The sequence below is a fragment of the Heterodontus francisci genome, unplaced genomic scaffold, assembly GCF_036365525.1.
Source record: "Heterodontus francisci isolate sHetFra1 unplaced genomic scaffold, sHetFra1.hap1 HAP1_SCAFFOLD_506, whole genome shotgun sequence".
NCBI classification, from domain to species: domain Eukaryota; kingdom Metazoa; phylum Chordata; class Chondrichthyes; order Heterodontiformes; family Heterodontidae; genus Heterodontus; species Heterodontus francisci.
The window spans coordinates 150,073-171,084 of NW_027140876.1; the positions used below are offsets into that span (position 1 = coordinate 150,073).

At 44.8% G+C, this 21,012-nt stretch overlaps 1 protein-coding gene across 6 annotated transcripts in view; it reads left to right on the forward strand.

Moving 5' to 3' along the window:
* The first annotated feature begins 12,539 nt into the window (after positions 1-12,539).
* The window catches only part of LOC137361309 (NACHT, LRR and PYD domains-containing protein 3-like), a 145,907-nt gene continuing 137,434 nt past the window's right edge, over positions 12,540-21,012 (forward strand). For 3 of the 6 annotated variants that reach the window (XM_068026194.1, XM_068026197.1, XM_068026198.1), the window contains exons 1-2: positions 12,704-12,760; positions 13,937-14,089. The gene's annotated coding sequence lies outside the window, so the exon portion shown is untranslated. Of the gene's footprint in view, positions 12,587-12,703; positions 12,761-13,178; positions 13,238-13,763; positions 13,806-13,936; positions 14,090-21,012 lie in introns of those variants that run through there. The other 3 variants (XM_068026193.1, XM_068026195.1, XM_068026196.1) reach the window with 3 other exon arrangements.

A 21,012-nucleotide genomic window follows, 5' to 3' on the forward strand; every position in this document is an offset into this window, starting at 1 on the left:
ATTAATAGTGGAATGAAGTACAAAAGCAAGGAAGTTATGCAGAATCTTTGTAAAACACCATTTAAACCCCAGCTAGAGTAAAATGTTGAGCAGCACTGGCATCTACAATTGTGTTGACCTGAGGAGGGGCTGAGACGGATCATCCATTCAGTCCTTCTGGCTGAAGATGGTTCACATCTTGCAGTCTTGCCCTTTTCGCTGATGCTCTAATCTCCACCATCATTGAAGATGAGGATTTTCATTGAACCTCTTCCTCCCATTAGTTGCTTAATTGTCGAGCAACATTTTCCACGGGACATGACAGCATTGCAGATCTTTGATTTGGTCCATTCGTTGTGGGATTGTGTTAGTTTGTCAACAGCTGCTTCCACTGTTTAGCATGTGTTGTATATTCACCAGGTTGGGACCTCCATTTTAAGGTACTCCTGATGCTACTCCTGCCATGCTGTTCTACCCTTCTCATTGAGCCAGTGTTGGTCACCTGACCTGATGGTGCTGGAGGAGTGAGAGATAAACCAGGCCATGAGGTTACAGATTGTGTTGGAATACAATTCTACCACTGCTAATGACCCACACGGAGGTCCCATTTTGAGCTGCTAGAGCTGTTCCTAATCTATCTCCCTTAGCACCGTGTCCGTGTCATCCAATACAATGGAATGTGTCCTCGGTATGAAGACAGGACTTGGCCTCCACAAGGACTATTCAGTGGTGTGAAAGATTAATCGTCCCTTTTTGGACCATCTGTCCAATAATTCGAAGCTGACTTCTTATTAGTGACAGTTCTAATTTTTAAAAATTTGAACTTAAGTGAGACTTCATACACAGTATTTGAGCAACAATTTACAGGGAACAATTAAGAATTACATTACCCTGTTGATCCTTGGGGAGAAGATGTGACCCATTCCCTGTACCTCCAACTCACATACACTTGTGCACCTGTCTGGTGTCCTCCTTGGCCCTTCTACACCGAGAGACCCAAACCCCACAGGATATACCCCAATAACCAGAACTGTGGAAAAATCCATCCAATCGTAGCCCTGGCACTTTTTTCCCCTTTATCTGTCCTTTTGGCTCTGCACAAACTTTTTCTGTGCTTGTTTTTTGTTTCTACAGTTGATGATGCACCTGTGGATGTTAAAGACTAGAAAACTTTGAACTGTAAATAAACAAAGAACAAAGAAAATTACAGCACAGGAACAGGCCCTTCGGCCCTCCAAGCCTGCGCCGATCCAGATCCTCTATCTAAACATATCGCCTATTTTCCAAGGGTCTGTATCTCTTTGCTTCCTGCCCATTCATGTTTCTGTCTAGATACATCATAAAAGACGCTTTCATGCCTGCATCTACCACCTCCGCTGGCAACGCGTTCCAGGCACCCACCGCCCTCTGCGTAAAGAACTTTCCACGCATATCCCCCCTAAACTTTTCCCCTCTCACTTTGAACTCGTGACCCCTAGTAATTGAATCCCCCACTCTGGGAAAAAGCTTCTTGCTATCCACCCTGTCTATACCTCTCATGATTTTGTACACCTCAATCAGGTCCCCCCTCAACCTCCGTCTTTCTAATGAAAATAATCCTAATCTACTCAACCTCTCTTCATAGCTAGCGCCCTGCATACCAGGCAACATCCTGGTGAACCTCCTCTGCACCCTCTCCAAAGCATCTACATCCTTTTGGTAATGTGGCGACCAGAACTGCACGCAGTATTCCAAATGTGGCCGAACCAAAGTCTTATACAACTGTAACATGACCTGCCAACCCTTGTACTCAATACCCCGTCCGATGAAGGAAAGCATGCCGTATGCCTTCTTGACCACTCTATTGACCTGCGTTGCCACCTTCAGGGAACAACGGACCTGAACACCCAAATCTCTCTGCACATCAATTTTCCCCAGGACTTTTCCATTTACTGTATAGTTCACTCTTGAATTGGATCTTCCAAAATGCATCACCTCGCATTTTCCCTGATTGAACTCCATCTGCCATTTATCTGCCCAAATCTCCAATCTATCTATATTCTGCTGTATTCTCCGACAGTCCCGTTCACTATCTGCGACTCCACCAATCTTAGTGTCGTCTGCAAACTTGCTAATCAGACCACCTATACTTTCCTCCAAATCATTTATGTATATCACAAACAACAGTGGTCCCAGCACGGATCCCTGTGGAACACCGCTGGTCACACGTCTCCATTTTGAGAAACTCCCTTCCACTGCTACTCTCTGTCTCCTGTTGCCCAGCCAGTTCTTTATCCATCTAGCTAGTACACCCTGGACCCCATGCAACTTCACTTTCTCCATCAGCCTACCATGGGGAACCTTATCAAACGCCTTACTGAAGTCCATGTATATGACATCTACAGCCCTTCCCTCATCAATCAACTTTGTCACTTCCTCAAAGAATTCTATTAAGTTGGTAAGACATGACCTTCCCTGCACAAAACCATGTTGCCTATCACTGATAAGCCCATTTTCTTCCAAATGGGAATCGATCCTATCCCTCAGTATCTTCTCCAGCAGCTTCCCTACCACTGACGTCAGGCTCACCGGTCTATAATTACCTGGATTTTCCCTGCTACCCTTCTTAAACAAGGGGACAACATTAGCAATTCTCCAGCCCTCCGGGACCTCACCCGTGTTTAAGGATGCTGCAAAGATATCTGTTAAGGCCCCAGCTATTTCCTCACTCGCTTCCCTCAGTAACCTGGGATAGATCCCATCCGGACCTGGGGACTTGTCCACCTTGATGCCTTTTAGAATACCCAACACTTCCTCCCTCCTTATGCCGACTTGACCTCGAGTAATCAAACATCTGTCCCTAACCTCAACATCCGTCATGTCCCTCTCCTCGGTGAATACCGATGCAAAGTACTCGTTTAGAATCTCACCCATTTTCTCTGACTCCACGCATAACTTTCCTCCTTTGTCCTTGAGTGGGCCAATCCTTTCTCTAGTTACCCTCTTGCTCCTTATATATGAATAAAAGGCTTTGGGATTTTCCTTAACCCTGTTTGCTAAAGATATTTCATGACCCCTTTTAGCCCTCTTAATTCCTCGTTTCAGATTGGTCCTACATTCCCGATATTCTTTCAAAGCTTCGTCTTTCTTCAGCCTCCTAGACCTTATGTATGCTTCCTTTTTCCTCTTAGCTAGTCTCACAATTTCACCTGTCATCCATGGTTCCCTAATCTTGCCATTTCTATCCCTCATTTTCACAGGAACATGTCTCTCCTGCACGCTAATCAACCTCTCTTTAAAAGACTCCCACATATCAAATGTGGATTTACCTTCAAACAGCTGCTCCCAATCTACATTCCCCAGCTCCTGCCGAATTTTGGTATAGTTGGCCTTCCCCCAATTTAGCACTCTTCCTTTAGAACCACTCTTGTCTTTCTCCATGAGTATTCTAAAACTTACGGAATTGTGATCACTATTCCCAAAGTAGTCCCCCACTGAAACTTCAACCACCTGGCCGGGCTCATTTCCCAACACCAGGTCCAGTATGGCCCCTTCCCGAGTTGGACTATTTACATACTGCTCTAGAAAACCTTCCTGGATGCTCCTTACAAATTCTGCTCCATCTAGACCTCTAACACTAAGTGAATCCCAGTCAATGTTGGGAAAATTAAAATCTCCTATCACCACCACCCTGTTGCTCCTACATCTTTCCATAATCTGTTTACATATTTGTACCTCTATCTCACGCTCGCTGTTGGGAGGCCTGTAGTACAGCCCCAACATTGTTACCGCACCCTTCCTATTTCTGAGTTCTGCCCATATTGCCTCACTGTTCAAGTCCTCCATAGTGCCCTCCTTCAGCACAGCTGTGATATCCTCTTTGACCAGTAATGCAACTCCTCCACCCCTTTTACCTCCCTCTCTATCCCGCCTGAAGCATCGATATCCTGGGATATTTAGTTGCCAATCATGCCCTTCCCTCAACCAAATCTCAGTAATAGCAATAACATCATACTCCCAGGTACTAATCCAAACCCTAAGTTCATCTGCCTTACCTACTACACTTCTTGCATTAAAACAAATGCACCTCAGACCACCAGTCCCTTTGCGTTCATCATCTGCTGCCTGCCTACTCTTTCCCTTATTCACGCTGACTTCATTATCTAGTTCCTTACAGGCTTTAGTTACTACCTCCTTACTGTCCACTGACCTCCTCATTTGGTTCCCATCCCCCTGCCACATTAGTTTAAACCCTCCCCAACAGCGTTAGCAAAAGCACCCCCAAGGAGATTGGTTCCAGTCCGGCCCAGGTGTAGACCGTCCAATTTGTAATAGTCCCACCTCCCCCAGAACCGGTCCCAATGTCCCAAAAATCTGAACCCCTCCCTCCTGCACCATCTCTCAAGCCACGCATTCATCCTGACTATTCTTTCATTTCTACTCTGACTATCACGTGGCACTGGTAGCAATCCTGAGATTACTACCTCTGAGGTCCTACTTTTTAACTTGGCTCCTAACTCCCTAAATTCTGCTTGTAGGACCTCATCCCATTTTTTACCTATATCATTGGTGCCTATGTGCACAACGACAACTGGCTGTTCACCCTCCCCCTTCAGAATGTTCTGCAGCCGATCTGAGACATCCCTGACCCGTGCACCTGGGAGGCAACATACCATTCGGGAGTCTCGATTTCGACCACAGAACCGCCTATCTACTCCCCTTACAATCGAATCCCCTATGACTATAGCCCTTCCATTCTTTTCCCCGCCCTTCCGAACAGCATAGCCAGCCACGGTGCCATCCACCTGGCTACTGCTGCCTTCCCCTGGTGAGCCATCTCCCTCAACAGTATCCAAAACGGTATACCTGTTTTGGAGGGAGATGACCGCAGGGGACACCTGCGTTGCCTTCCTGCTCTTCCTCTGCCTTTTGGTCACCCATTCCCTTTCTCCCTCAGAAATCCTAATCTGCGGTGTGACCAATTCGCTAAAGGTGCTATCCACGACCTCCTCAGCATCGCGGATGCTCCAAAGTGAGTCCACCCGCAGCTCCAGAGCCGTCATGCGGTCTAACAAGAGCTGCAGCTGGACACACTTCCTGCACGTGAAGGTGCCAGGGACATCAGCCGTGTCCCTGAGCTCCCACATTGAGCAAGAGGAGCATAACACCGGTCTGAGATCTCCTGCAATTTTTAATCTTAAGCTTAACTTAGATAAATGAAAAAGGAACGATCACACGGTAAAAAAAAAGAGAAATAGAAAAAGCCTCACCTTATCTACACACCACCGAGTCCTTTTTTTTTGGTTAGAGGAGGAGGGCGGGTGGGAGACACTACACGTGTAGTGTCTCGGGTTCAGAAACGGCCCAAATATATAGGTTTTTACTTACCCAGAAGCCCCCTGGACCGCCGAAAACAAAAGGAAATTAAGTTTCAGTTGAAACTGACCTTCCCAGCTGATCACTCGCTCGCACTCTCTGCTCCCGAATAAGCTGCCAGAAGCCCCCTGGTCCGCTGAAAACAAAAGGAAATTAAGTTTCAGTTGAAACTGATCTTCCCAGCTGATCACTCGCTCGCACTCTCTGCTTCCGAATAAGCTGCCAGAAGCCCCCTGGTCCGCTGAAAACAAAAGGAAATTAAGTTTCAATTGAAACTGACCTTCCCAGCTGATCACTCGCTCGCACTCTCTGCTTCCGAATAAGCTGCTTCCCAGCTGATCACTCGCTCGCACTCCCTGCTCCCGAATAAGCTGCTGCAATGAAAACCTATATTTCCTTTCCCTAATTCTCAATAAGAAATAAAACTAAAGTAATAAACCTGTAGACTCGGAAACTTAATACAGAGTGATTAATTTCTATGCCTTTCAGCACATATGAAGACATGTATGGGCCGAGCCTGAAGACCGCCCACCGGAACCACATTTGCACCTTTCATTTGCAGTTGCCCATGTGCCAAGACACAGCCTGCGGCCTGAGCTATGTTTCCACCCGAGGAGATTCGGAACTCGGCAGGGAGGGGGAGGGTGGATGTTCTATATTGGGAGGAACTGGTAAAGAAAGACAGACACCAAGATGGCCAGATCACATGTTTAATGACATCACTATGCACTGGCAATCCTCACAACATAGGAATACATTACACTGCTTCCCCATTCTTTAGATAGTTTATTTGAAAAATCAGGTACATTAACTATACAACTGCAAAAATAAACAAATCTTTGAGAATATGTGCACTTAGAAAAATAACAACTGACTTCTTTAAATATTATCTCAAAATCAAGTCTAACAGCTGATTTACAAAGTCTTCCTGATCTCTCAGGTTTTGATGTAGTCAGGTTTTGGACTGTCTGGTTTCAGTTCAGGACTTTGAGAAGATCTTATTTCTTTTCTGAAACTGGTCCTTCAGATACTGAAGTCTGAACTGTTTTACACTCTGACTAAAGCTCATTATCAAGTAGGTCATACTCAAGTTTTGGATCATCCCATGCTGGGCTCATGTGATCTACGTGGACATTTTGAAATGGTCGACCATGACCACGATTGCAAAGGAGTATTCGGTGGCCCATTCCTGCAGATTTGACAAATACTAGATATCTAACAATGATTCTAGATCACTGTCTAGACCAGGTCAATAAACAAACCTTCTGGCTATGGATTTCATGCTAACTCCATCCCTGTGTTCTGTATGAAGTTCTGCCAGAATCTTGTCTCTTATATAACTAGTTACGACCCCACTTAATGCCTCCTAGCTCACAGGACAACTTGTTACATCAATTGGGGATCAATTTCAGTTCCGTGCCTGTTCACTGGTCAGCCTCTGTCCAACCATTCAAAGTGTGATCATAGACTCTTTAAAACTAGGTCTTCCTGAGTTGTCAGCTGCAGCTGCAGTTTCAATTGCAGTCATTGGAAGGTCTCCATCCACAACTCCTGTTGTGAAGATTGTACCTTCACAGCTGACTTTTGAGTCTTTATGCAGCAAAAGCAGCAGTGCATCAGCTATAGTATTCTCCTTTGAACTACGATATTTAATGTTGTAGTCAAGCTGTGAGAGAGGTCCAGACCATCACTGCATCCTTGATTCTTCCATTGTTGGTATTGTACACTTTGGACCTGGAACAACTACTGTGAGTTTATGGTCAGTAACTAGTGCAAAGTTTCTATCCAACAAAAACTGGTGAAACCTTTTGATCCGAAGATGATTCCAAGTGCCTCCGTTTCTATCTGCGCATGGTTGCGTTCACTCTTGGTCAAGGTACGTGACACGAATGCTATGGGCTTCTCCTGACCATGATCCAGGACATGACTGATCACTGCTCCAACTCCATAGTTTGTAACATTACATGCTAGCTTCAGGTCATGATTTGTGTTATAATGAACGAGTTGTGCATCACTGGTCAAGTTTCTCTTTCATGCATCATAAACATCTTGTGCTTTAGACCATTCCCATTTCACACCTTTCTTCAACAACTCATGTAGTAGCGCTCACACCATTACAAGCTCAGGCAGAAATCATGGGTTGTATTGAACCATACCTCAAAGATCTAAATTCAGATACATCTTTTGACTTTGGCCCATTGACTATTGTCTCTATCTTCTCTTTCACTGGCTATAGTCATTTTTCATTGATTTTAAAGCCAAACTGCACTACCTGACTTTGCATGAAAGCACGCTTGCTCCTTTTCCACTTCACATTGTGGTCATTGAGCCTTTTTAACAGGCCATCCAACACTTGAAGATTCTCTTCCTCTGTGTAGTCGTGAACAACCCATCATTCTGATTACACAAGTATGTGGCACTCAGTGCAAAATCTTACCCATTGTAGCTTCGAAAATGCTTGGAGAAGACTTCGCACCAAAGGGCAGCTTCATGTAGGAGTATAACCCCATGTGTGTGTTTATTGTGAGATACTGTTGACTCTCTGGATCCACATTGAGTTGTGCATAAGCATGGGACAAATCCAACTTTGTGAATAGCTTGGATCCTGTTAATTCGTTCTCCAAATCTCGAGAGGGCGGTAGTGGATACTGCTCATTATCCACTGCCTGGTTGATTGTGACTTTGTAGTCCCCGCACTGTCTTACAATTTTGGCTGACTTGGTATTACTGCAGTTGGGACTGCCCAATCACTGTGGTCAGTTTTCACAAGCACATCCTTCCTCGCTAGCTTCTTTAGTTCCTCTTCAGCCTGGGTTTTGAGAGCATAAGGAACTGGCCTAGCCTTGCAATATACTGGTCTTGCATCACGCCTGATTCAGATATACACTTTCCCACCAATTATACCTTTACAGCTATCCTTGAAAATGTTCTGTAACTATTTAATAGCTGATTAAGCTTCTTGGTCATCTCAACTTGGAAAACATGCTTCCAGTCTAACTTCAGCATCTTATGAAGCTAGTCTTTGTCCATTAACATTGGTTTGTTGACATATCTCGCCATTACACTGGGTAACTTGAAGGACTTCCCTTATATTGCACTTTGCACTCCATTTGTCCACAAGTTTTCAACTGAACTGTGCTCTCAGTTAGAGGTACATCGCTGAATTTGCTCTCGTATGTGTCCCTACTTGGAATGGAACAATCTGCAGCCATATCAATGCACATGTTAAAGTGTTGATGATTTACCAACAACTTTGTACAAAATTCTCTGTCATTTGACTGATTGTTAGTGCCATATGTGCCGTAAAGCCCTAGCTCCTGTTCGCTTAAACACTCTGGATTCACCGAGATTGTGAACTCCACCCTTGTTACATTGCTGCTTTCCATTACTACTAGAGAGAGTTCTCTTTCCTGCTTTGGCCTTTGCTCAGCAAACCCTTCCAATATGGCCTATCTTTTGGCAATTTAAAAGCATTTGGTATTTCTGCACTGACATGCCTGTGTCAAATGGTTGCCCTTACAGTGATAGCAAGTCACGAAACCTTTATCAACAGCACTCTTCTGATTATCTCTTCCCACTTTAGTTTGGCAGAAGCCTTCTGATAGCGACTTGTACAGCTTCTGTCTACTTGCATAGGACAAACTTCCCGAGCATTCTTTGGTGCCATCTCCATGGTAGAATCAATCTTACACACGAGCACAAAGGTAAAATTTTGTGTGTTTAGTAACTTGGACTAGAGCATGACTACCAGACCTGAACCCAATGGGACCAGACGACATGTGTTGGGTTCGGGTGGGTCGCTGTTCCAGGTCCGGCATTCGGGCTGGGGTTGGGTTGGGTCGGGTACCGGGTCGGACACGCTCTAGTACTCTCACAGCCTTGTGTTAAAATTGTGTTAGTGAAACACTGGAAACCCCAGATCTTTTGAAGTGTGCTTCCTGCTCTGCTTGGTATTTCAATTTACTGTGTACTAATCAATAAACGGTTCTCGCGTACATTGTGGCAGAACTCAGTCCCAGGCTCATAATTATCCGGTTAGCCCTTTCTTGCCCTTTCCTGATTCTAGGGTTGTTGAAGGTGAAAGATCCGAGAAGTACTCTTGTTATAAAATTTCAACAATCGGAGTCCAGTTGCAATATTCAAGTGGTGTCTTTATTACGCATGTGCGGAGCCAACACTGGAATTCCAGGCACTTCTCTACTGAGTTCCAAATGAGCACAGTTTATATATGTTTTCATTATCAGTTACAACTTAATGGTATTAAGTAGGCAAAGGCACAACCCAATGGCCTCCATTGGGCTGATAATTGTGTTCCTGTACAGTAATTGTAATGCAGAGGCTTGGGATTGTCTCCACGGAGACAGCAAAGAATGTGTGTGTATTCTGTATAAAAGGTTTACGGGAGTGAATTGATGCGGTCTGGGACCATCAGACAATGTGACAATGGCCTTCCCCATTTCTTGATTAGGTTATCCTGTGTGTTGTTTGTGTGTCGCCCATTTCCCAATTGCAAATCTTTGCTGAGCCCTTTGTACAATTGTTTTTTCAGCTCTCATGTAAGGCTGTGATTGTCTGTGTATGCTTTGGCACCCTAGCTGCTGGTCCTGACTGGCACTCCAAAATAAATCCAACTTTTGCACCTTCAGGTCTTTGCCATTTTAACCTTGATGAAATCTTCTTCTTTGGCCTCCTTGTCTCGAGAGACAATGGGTAAGCGCCTGGAGGTGGTCAGTGGTTTGTGAAGCAGCGCCTGGAGTGGCTATAAAGGCCAATTATAGAGTGACAGACTCTTCCACAGGTGCTGCAGATAAAATTGGTTGTCGGGGCTGTTACACAGTTGGCTCTCCCCTTGCGCTTTTGTCTTTTTTCCTGCCAACTGCGAAGTCTCTTCGACTCGCCACTCTTTAGCCCCACCTTTATGGCTGCCCGCCAGCTCTGGCAATCACTGGCAACTGACTCCCATGACTCGTGATCAGTGTCTCAGGACTTCATGTCACGTTTGCAGACGTCTTTAAAGCAGAGACATGGACGGCTGGTGGGTCTGATACCAGTGACGAGCTCGCTGTACAATGTGTCCTTGGGGATCCTGCCATCTTCCGCTGGCTCAGTAGGGTGTATATGCTGGGGACGTTGGCCACCTCGAGGACTTCTGTGTTGGAGATACAGTCCTGCTACCTGATGCCAAGGATTCTCCGGAGGCAGCGAAGATGGAATGAATTGAGTCGTCGCTCTTGGCTGACATACGTTGTCCATCCCTCGCTGCCGTAGAGCAAGGTGCTGAGGACACAGGCTTGATACATTCGGACTTTTGTGTTCTGTGTCAGTGTGACATTTTCCCACACTTTCTTGGCCTGTCTGGACATAGCAGTGGAAGCCTTTCCCATGCGCTTGTTGATTTCTGCATCGAGAGACAGGTTACTGGTGATAGTTGAGCCTAGGTGAACCCAAAGCGTGGTCGCCGATATTGATGGATGGAGCATTTCTGACGTCCTGTCCTATGATCTTCATTTTCTTGAGGCTGATGGTTAGGCCAAATTTGTTACAGGCAGCCGCAATCCTGTCGATGAGTCTCTGCAGACACTCTTCAGTGTGAGATGATAATGCAGCACAGTGGGGAAAGTCTTCACTCGAGTCGCTTTAAACAGGCTGCAGAAGCTGTCTACCCTGAGGCACAGTGTGGCTTTCGAGCATAGAGATCCACCATTGACATGCTATTCTCCCTTCATCAGATACAGGAGAAATGCCGCGAACAACAGATGCCCCTCTACATTGCTTTCATTGATCTCACCAAAGCCTTTCACCTCGTCAGCAGACGTGGTCTCATCAGACTACTAGAAAAGATTGGATGTCCACCAAAGCTACTAAGTATCATCACCTCATTGCATGACAACATGAAAGGCACAATTCAACATGGCGGCACCTCATCAGACCCCTTTCCTATCCTGAGTGGCGTGAAACAGGGCTGTGTTCTCGCACCCACACTCTTTGGGATTTTCTTCTCCCTGCTGCTCTCATATGTGTTCAAGTCTTCTGAAGAAAGAATTTTCCTCCACACAAGATCAGGGGGCAGGTTGTTCAACCTTGCCCATCTAAGAGCGAAGTCCAAAGTACGGAAAGTCCTCATCAGGGAACTCCTATTTGCTAACGATGCTGCTTTAACATCTCACACAGAAGAGTGTCTGCAGAGTCTCATCGACAGGTTTGCGGCTGCCTGCAATGAATTTGGCCTAACCATCAGCCTCAAGAAAACAAACATCATGGGGCAGGACGTCAGAAATGCTCCATCCATCAATATTGGCGACAACGCTCTGGAAGTGGTTCAAGAGTTCACCTACCTAGGCTCAACTATCACCAGTAACCTGTCTCTAGATGCAGAAATCAACAAGCGCATGGGAAAGGCTTCCATTGCTATGTCCAGACTGGCCAAGAGAGTGTGGGAAAATGGCGCACTGACACGGAACACAAAAGCCCGAGTGTATCAGGCCTGTGTCCTCAGCACCTTGCTCTATGGCAGCGAGGCCTGGACAACGTATGTCAGCCAAGAGCGATGTCTCAATTCATTCCATCCTCGCTGCCTCCGGAGAATACTTGGCATCAGGTGGCAGGACCGTATCTCCAACACAGAAGTCCTCGAGGCGGCCAACATCCCCAGCTTATACACATTACTGAGTCAGCGGCGCTTGAGGTGGCTTAGCCATGTGAGCTGCATGGAAGATGGCAGGATCCCCAAAGACACATTGTACAGCGAGCTCGCCACTGGTATCAGACCCACTGGCCGTCCATGTCTCCGCTTTAAAGACGTCTGCAAATGCGACATGAAGTCCTGTGACATTGATCACAAGTTGTGGGAGTCAGTTGCCAGCGTTCGCCAGAACTGGTGGGCAGCCATAAAGGCGGGGCTAAAGTGTGGCGAGTCGAACAGACTTAGCAGTTGGCAGGGAAAAAGACAAAAGCGCAAGGGGAGAGCCAACTGTGTAACAGCCCCGACAAACAAATATTTCTGCAGCACCTGTGGAAGAGCCTGTCACTCTAGAATTGGCCTTTATAGCCACTCCAAGCGTTGCTCCACACACCACTGACCACCTCCAGGCGCTTTCTCTTGAGATAAGGAGGCCAAAGAGAGCACAACCTCTTTAATATAGGAATGTATATTTTATAATAATTAATCACTCAGGACATTCCTCGTCTCTATCTCAGCTGCTCACTGGATAAACTTGCATCAAATATTTTGACCTGTAAAGCAGGAGACTTGGTAATGTATAATATTTTCTGAGCCTTCGGGCAATGCTGTGTTTATTTTAAACAATACAGATACTGGTACAGTGTGGGACAACCTGTCTGGACACAACTCCATTGGGTTTCTGTTTAACCAGTGACCAAACAATCACTAACTTCTATGGTAACAATCTTCGGCTCACTAGCTTCGGTATGTGGCTCCAATCTTAATGTACTTTTTAAACAACCTTTCAAATCCAGTTATAGTATTTGTTGCTTATCTGCACAAGCTTAAAAAGTGAAAAACAGAAGCTAGTTTAACTGAACGTTCCGGTGGTTGGGTCGGGTGGGGTCGGGCGCAGGAAAAAATGAAAGGACTTGGGCCGGGTTGGGCTTGGGTTGGATTTCATTTGCAGACCCGAGCAGGCCTTTAACTTGGACTGGATTCTTTCATCCACCAGTCCACACAGGAATCTGTCCAGTGTATCCCATGGGCAAAGCCATTTTCTCCCCTTTTCAAATGTAACAACATTTGGGTGGGTAGGGGAGAAGGCCTGGAACTCAGCCCATCCACCAACTTCAACATTCACTCCCTCCACCACCGACGCACAGTGGCAGCAGTGTGTACCATCTACAAGATGCACTGCAGCACCTCACATTTCATTTGAGTAAATGCTTGGTTAAAGTGGTGAGTTTTAAAATCATCTTCAGCGTGGAGGGAGGGGGAGCTGCTTCGGCTTCGAGAGCAAATTCTGGAGCTTAGGGCCTAGACAGTTCAAGGCTTGGATGCCAATTTCGAGACAAAGGAAATTGGATGTGTAGAAGAGGCCAGAGTTGGAGGAACACAGAGATCTTGGAGGGTTACAGGGCTGGAGGAGGTGACAGAGATAGAGAGGGGTGAGAGCATGGAGGGAATTATACTGGAGAAATAAAAATATTAAAATCGAGGCGTTGCCAGGCTGGGACCCAATGTAGATCGGTGAGCACCGGGTGAAGGATCAACAGACAGCTGGAGTGAATACCATCCTGAACATAATAGGAGTAACCATGGCAAAATAATTTCCTCCTCATTCAACAACACCTTCATTCAATAGTTAAATGGTTAAAGTGTTGATCTTTTGAGGTGTTGATCTTTGAGGAAACATCAGACATTGACTGTTAAGTGTTGGTCCGAAAGGCCAAACATCAGGGAATTGGTGGAGCATTGAATGCAGTTTCAGACAGAAAGGGAATGATTCATTTCTATTGAATGGGCCGTGAGACAGTATTTAATAAAGAATTAAAATCAAAATACTGCGGGTGCTGGAAATCTGAAATGTTTGTGACTAACTTTGTTCACGGTTGAAAGAGTTGTTAAACCAGTTCGACTTGTATTTATTTTAAACAGCAGCTTCCAGTCAGAGGACAGAAGCATCAGATCCAATTACCAAATGATGATTTGCTGAAAGAAAACCAGGAACAACCTCGGGATTGGTGGCAACAGGTTTACAAGGACGGAACTGGGAGGCTGCCCGTGGAAACGGAGAATCTGTGGATCAAGGTAAGGTTAATATAGTTTCTGAGCCTGTGTTCCATTCTGTCTTTAATCTTCCTTTTGAAAGATAATTTCTCCCAGTGAGATTATGTTGTATGGGCTGCTGTGGCCATTCCTTTTCCTCATGACTATATCCAGTTGCTCAGTGTGAACTCAGACAGTTACTGAGGGTGGTCTGTTTAACAATGAGGGTCCTCGGATCAGGCCGCTGTTGTTCTGCACCCTCCTTTCATTTTGAAGAGGGATGGTGTGAGATAATCAGAGTGTTAGATCATCCTAGGGAGCTGTGACAGGGGTGGGCCCTGGACTTCTCTTCCTCACTGTGGATGTTTACCACAATACATACTGCATCTTTGGGGGAAGATTTCAGTTTTGAAGTTACAGGAAAGCAGGTTCCGGACCTCTGGCGGAGTCGGCCCACAGGGTTTAACGGCACCCATGTACTTCCCCCACTCAATACTGAGCAACTCAGGTAATGAAAGAGCTCTCGGGTGTTTGACTAAAACTTCAAACATCAGCTAATCAGTGTGAATTTTCATCATGTTCAAGATGCAGATGTAACAATTGGTGTTTAACCTTGTGTCTGTTTTACTGAACTTATTGAATAGGAAGTGAGAAAGAAACATTTCTAACTAGCCTTAAACATTCTTTACAGCTGAACTGGGTGAGGATTTGTCAAACCGGTTCAATTTGTTTTTATAAGAAACGGCAGCTTTTTTTCTTAAAGTTCTTCAGATACAAACCAATCTCATAGCAGAAGCGACCTTACATCAGAGGGTGAAACTCAGGGAAAAATCCTACAAACAAGGATCAACTGAAATGATCACACTCTGATTTGTACAAAGTAAACCAGGAATTGATGGTAAATGGATTTATGAAGACAGCGCAGATAATGTGAATGTAGTTTCTGAACCTGATTCTGAATCGTTCCGCATTAATTCATTCCCCTTCCCATTTAAAGCTGTCTTCTCCCAGGGACATGATGTTCCATGGGTTCCTGTGGTAAATCTATTCCCCCGTGGCTATAGCCATTCTGTGGGAAGTGTTCGCTCAGGCAGTGACCAAGGATGGTCTGTTTAACATTGGTACCCTCCCCGCCACCGCCCCCCCCCCCCCCCCAGCTGAATCTGCTGCTGTTCTCCATCATCCCTCTCATTTTTAAAAGTGGTCTGCTGCGATTAACCATACCAACATACGAATTAGGAGCAGGAGTAGGTCACTCGGCCCCTTGAGCCTGCTCTGCCATTCAGTAAGATCATGGCTGATCTGTTTGTGTTTCGAATGCCACACTCCCATCTCACCCTGATAATCTTTGATTCCTTTGCCTAACAAGAATCTATCTACCTCCACCTGAAAAATATTCAATGACCCCGGCTCCACCAACTTCAGAAACAGAGTTCCAAAGTCGCACAACCCTCTGAAGGAAAATTTTCTCCTCATCTGTCCTAAAAGGGCGACTCCTCATTTTAAAACAGTGTCCCCTAGTTCTGGACTCAACCACAAGAGGAAACATACTTTCCACATCCACCTTGTCAAAACTGTTCAGGATCTTATATACTTCAATCAAGTTCCCCCTCACTCTTCTAAACTCCAGTGAAAATATGCCCAGTCTGTCCAACCTTTCCTCATAAGACAACCCGCTCATTCCGGGTGGCAATCCAGTAAACCACCTCTGAACTGCCTCCAACACATTTACATCCTTCCTGAAATAAGGAGACCAATACTGTACACATTATTCTAGATGTGATATCACCAATGCCCTGTATAACTGAAGCATAACCTCCCTACTTTTGTATTCAGTTCCCCTCGCAATAAACTATACCATTCTATTAGCTTTCCTAATTACGTGCTGTACCTGAATACTAAGTTTTTGTGATTCATGCACTGGAACACTTAGATCCCTCTGCATCTCAGAGCTCTGCAATCTCTCACCATTTAGACAATATGCTTCTTTTTTATTCTTCCTGCAAAACTGGACAATTTCACATTTTCCCACTTTATACTCCATTTGCCAGGTCTTTGCCCACTCACTTAGCCTATCGATATCCCTTTGTAGCCTCCTTATGGCCTCTTCACAACTTACTTTCCTCCCTATCTTTGTGTCATCAGCAAATTTAGCAACCATACCTCTGGTCCCTTCATCCAAGTAATTTATATAAATTGTAAAAAGTTGAGACCCCAGCACTGAACCCTGTGGCACACCACTAGTTACATCTTGCCAACCAGAAAATGGCCCATTTATGCCTACTCTCTGTTTCCTGTTAGCTAGCCAGTCTTCTATCCATGCCAACATGTCACCACCTGCACCATGAGCTTTTATTTTCCGCAATAACCTTTGATGTGGCACCTTATCAAATGCCTTCTGGAAATCTAAGTACAGTGCATCCACCGGTTCCCCTTTATCCACAGCACATCTTAATTTTTCAAAATCTCCAATAAGTTGGTTAAACATGATTTCCCTTTCACAAAACCTTGTTGATTCAGCCTGATTACCTTGAATTTGTCGAAGTGCCTTTAATAATAGCTTCTAACATTTTCCTGATGCCAGATGTTAAGCTAACTGGTGGGTAGTTTCCTGCTTTCTGTCTCCCTCCCTTTTTGAATAATTTTCCAGTCTAATGGAACCTTCCCCGAATCTGGGGAATTTTGGAAAATTGGAACCAATGCATCAACTATCTCACTAGCCACTTCTTTTAAGACCCTAGAATGAAGTCCATCAGGCCCGGGGACTTGTCAGCCCGCAGCCCCCACAATTTGCTCAGTACCACTTCCCTGGTGATTGCAATTTTTCTTTAATTTCCCTCCCTTCCGTTTCCTGATTTACAGCTATTTCTGGGATGTTACCTGTATCCCCTATGGTGAAGACAAATGCAATACATCTGCTTGAACTGCTTGCTGTGCCATGGTCAGTCTGCTCATCCACACTACAGCCCTCGCTCTTGTCCATACAAGCTGCAAGAACCTCAAACTTGTTGCTCAATTGTAAGGGCTGTGGCTCCTCCACTCCCACCTTCGCCACCACCTTACCAGCCTGACTCGCTGTCACACCCTCCTGTTCCTGACCAAAACCAATTACCCGATCCTAAAGGGGTGTGACTGCCTTCTGGAACAAAGTGTCCAGGTAACTTTTCCCCTCCCTGATGCATCGCAATGTCTGCAGCTTCGTCTTCAGCTCATCTACTCTGAGCCGAAGCTCCTCAAGCCACAGGCACTTACCACAGACGTGGTTGCCATGGATTGCCATGGCATCCAGAAGCTCCCACCTACTGCAGCCACGATACATCACCTATCCTGCCATCTATCTTGTGTTAATGAAATTAAATTTAATTTTCCTAATTATTTTACAGTTCCATTCCTTACCCAGCTTCCTCACTTATCAATCTCCCTTCTTCACACTGTACACTCTGTGCAGACAAGCAGTACTCAGAGACCCCTGTATTCACACTCTGAAAACAAGGAGAAGTCAGCTCTGAAACCCGTTTAAGCTAGCTACCTAATTAACTAGTTGCAGCTACTCTGAGAGCTTGTATACCCCTGTTTAAAACTGTAAGAGACTTAACTTGCCTCTAAACTGAAATAGTAATTTTAGTTCATTGCTAAATGTAAACAAAACAAAAACTGGACTTCAGAGAGATTAGCCCTTAAAATCCTGTCACTTACCAAACTCCCTTCTCCACACTCTGTACACTCCAGCAGCAGTCAGTGCAGATCATGAACACGAGTGCAGAGTTTCTGTCAATCCTTGGCAGCTCAGAATGTCAGTGGTGGGATTGTGGAAGTAGCTTCATGTAGAACAATGTGAGACAATACATTTTGGATTGAAAAGTTACAGATTAGTATACAGGGTGAGTAGGGAATTACTGGGAGATTGGCAAAGTGAGTTCGACTCTCAATACAGAAATCATTAAAGGTTACTTTCATATTCCTTCAAAAAACTCTTAAAGGCCCAGTGCAATTAAGTTAGTTGGAACTCAAGTGTTCAGTTTTGGATGTCTGTCCCAGGAAGAACATACTGGCTTTTCAGGAAGTCCCAGGTGGAATTGTTTAGGTTAATACCAGAGTTTAAGGGACTGAGCTATGAAGATATAACTGGTTAAGCTAGCCTATTGCCTGTATGAATTGGTGATCTCATTTAATATTCTTCCTTCTTGTTCTGATTTACCCCGACTGATATTTCTTTCTCAGTAATATCCCGTCAATTCCTTTCATGATGTGAAACACGGGAGGTAACGAGTATTCACTCTGTTCAGGCAAACCAGAAAAAGGGGATGGAATATTAAAATGATAAAAAACCTGGTTAAAAGCCCATGGGGAAAATGCTGCTTCAGTTATAAAGGATTGTGTGGTTCTGGAAATCCTATCAGTGATACAGGACAGATTAATTGAGGTATCACAAAGCGGGAGTTCTTGGATTGAAGAGTATATGACACTAGGGGTGGGGTGGGTCGGGGGAGCAGGTCAGAAAAGACCATTGTAACTTTTAAGGGAAATTGAATAGATGTTTGAAGATACAGATCGATGGGAGTACCTGTGACAGTGAGATTAGTTTAAACTTGTTCTCACAAAGACTCGGTGCAGACACGGCGGCCTGATGGTTGAATTTTGTGCTATAAACATCCATGTCAGTAAAGAATATCTTGGGTGCTGCAGGACACCAGTGAGATCAGACAGTGTGTAACCCGGGGAGGACGGGTCCACTGTTATCAGACCACGTGTAACCTGGGTGGTCGGGCCCAGTGTGATCTGCCAGTGTCTAAGATAAGAAATGGGCACTGGCAGTGCTCCCAGTAATCAGTGTAGCTGTGGAACAGCTTTAAAGTTACAGTGCAAGCATTGTTCTGTGATTAGTAATGCGTGCACGCAGATGCTGTAAAAAAATTAAAGTGCCCCTGCACTTCAAGCGAAAAAGGAAAAATAAAGCCACACAGTACAATTCAAGTTTATAGGTAACAATGGGACTTGGTGTAGGTTATTTTGGCCTTGAAACCTGCTCTACCATTCAGTAATATCATGGCTGATCTTTTATCTCAGCTCCATCTTCCTATATTATCCCCACATCCCTTAACTCTATTAATACCTGACAATCTGTCAGTCCCTCTCTGAGTATTTCCATGACTGAACATACCCAGCTCTCTGGGTGAGAGCATTGCAAAGAATCACAAGTCTTTAAATCAAGGACTTTCTCCTCATCCCAGTCCTCAATGGCCGACTGCATATTCTGGTGCTGTGGTCCCGTATTCTCGATTCCCCGCCAGGGGAAACATTTTCCCAGTATCTTGCCTGTGAAGCTCTTTAATAATTTTATCTGTTTCAATTAGTTAACTTCTCATTCTTAAAAACACCAGGGAGTTTAGGCCTAGTCCACTCAATTTCTCCTCATAGTATTCACTATGTATTTATTGTGTTTAATTTTATGGAGCTGTTGGGCATTAACTGGGGTTTCACTGAGTCCCTGTAAATACACACAGACTGGTTTTGAGGGTGAGGAGGTGTATTGTTTGTAACTAAATAAAAAAAGGCTTAAAAATTTGCCCAGGTTCTATCCATTACCAACTAGCTTTGTAGAATTGGCCACATAGGGACACTCACCTCATCCCAAGAACCAGTCTAGTGAATCTTAGTTGCATTCCCTCCAGGTAAAGCATTTCCTTCCATAGGTAAGAAGACCAAAACTGCACACTGTACTCCAGATGTAGTTTCACCAGAGCCCTGAATAATTGTAGTAATACAGATCCAGGTAAGTGGAGAGTATTCCATCACACTCCTAACTTGTCCCTTGTAGACGATGGACAGACATTGGGGAGACAGGAGGTGAGTTACTCGCCACAGAATTTCAAGCCTCTGACCTGCTCTTGTAGCCACAGTATTTATGTGGCTGGTCCAGTTCATTTTCTGGCCAATCGTAGCCCTCAGGATGTTGATAGTGGGGTATTCAGTGAGGTAATGTCATTGAACATTACGGGGAGATGGTTAGATTCTTTTTTTTGAGATGGTTATTGCCTGACACTTGTGTGGTGTGAATGTTACTTGCTACTTATCAACCCAGCCTGGATGTTGTCCAGGTCTTGCTGCATCTGGACACGGGCTGCTTCAGTATCTGAGGAATGGCAAATGGTGCTGAACATTGTACAATCATCACTGAACATCCCCACTTCTGACTTTATGATGAAGAGAAGGTCATTGATGAAGCAGATGAAAATTCTGAGCCTAGGACACTACTCTGAGGAACTCCTGCAGTGATGTCCTGGGACTGAGATTATTGACCTCCAACAACCAGAACCATCTTCCTTTGTGCTAGGTATGTCTCCAACCAGTGGAGAGTTTTCTCCTTGATTCCCCTTGATGCCAATTTTGCGAGGACTCCTCGATTCCATACTCTGTCAAATGCTGCCTTGATGTCAAGGGCAGTCTCTCTCACCTCACCTCTGGAGTTCAGCTCTTTTGTCCATGTTTGGACCAAGGTTGTAATGTGGTCAGGAACTGAATGGCCCTGGTGGAACCCAAACTGAGCAAGTGCCGCTTGATAGCACTGTTGACAGCCCCTTGGCTAACTGACCTATGGTTCCCTGTTTTCTTTCTTCCTCCTTTGTTAAGAAAGTGTGGTTATGTTTGCTACCTTCCAATCCTTGGAAATTGTTCTAGAATTGAAGGAGTTCTGGAAGATCAAAACCAGCAGTCTCTTTTAAACTCCTCGTATGCAGGATGCCAGGTGCAGGTTTTGTAAAATATTGAGTCCCATTAATTTTTCCAGTACTATTACTTTTCTTATGCTGATTTCTTTAAGTTCCTAGTTCTTGCAATTTCCTTGACTTCCCCATTATTTCCAGAATGTTTTTGTGTCTTCTACCGTGAAGCCAAATATAAAATATTTGTTTAATCTCTCTGCCATTTCCTTATTCCCCATTATAATTTCACCTGTCTCTGCCTCT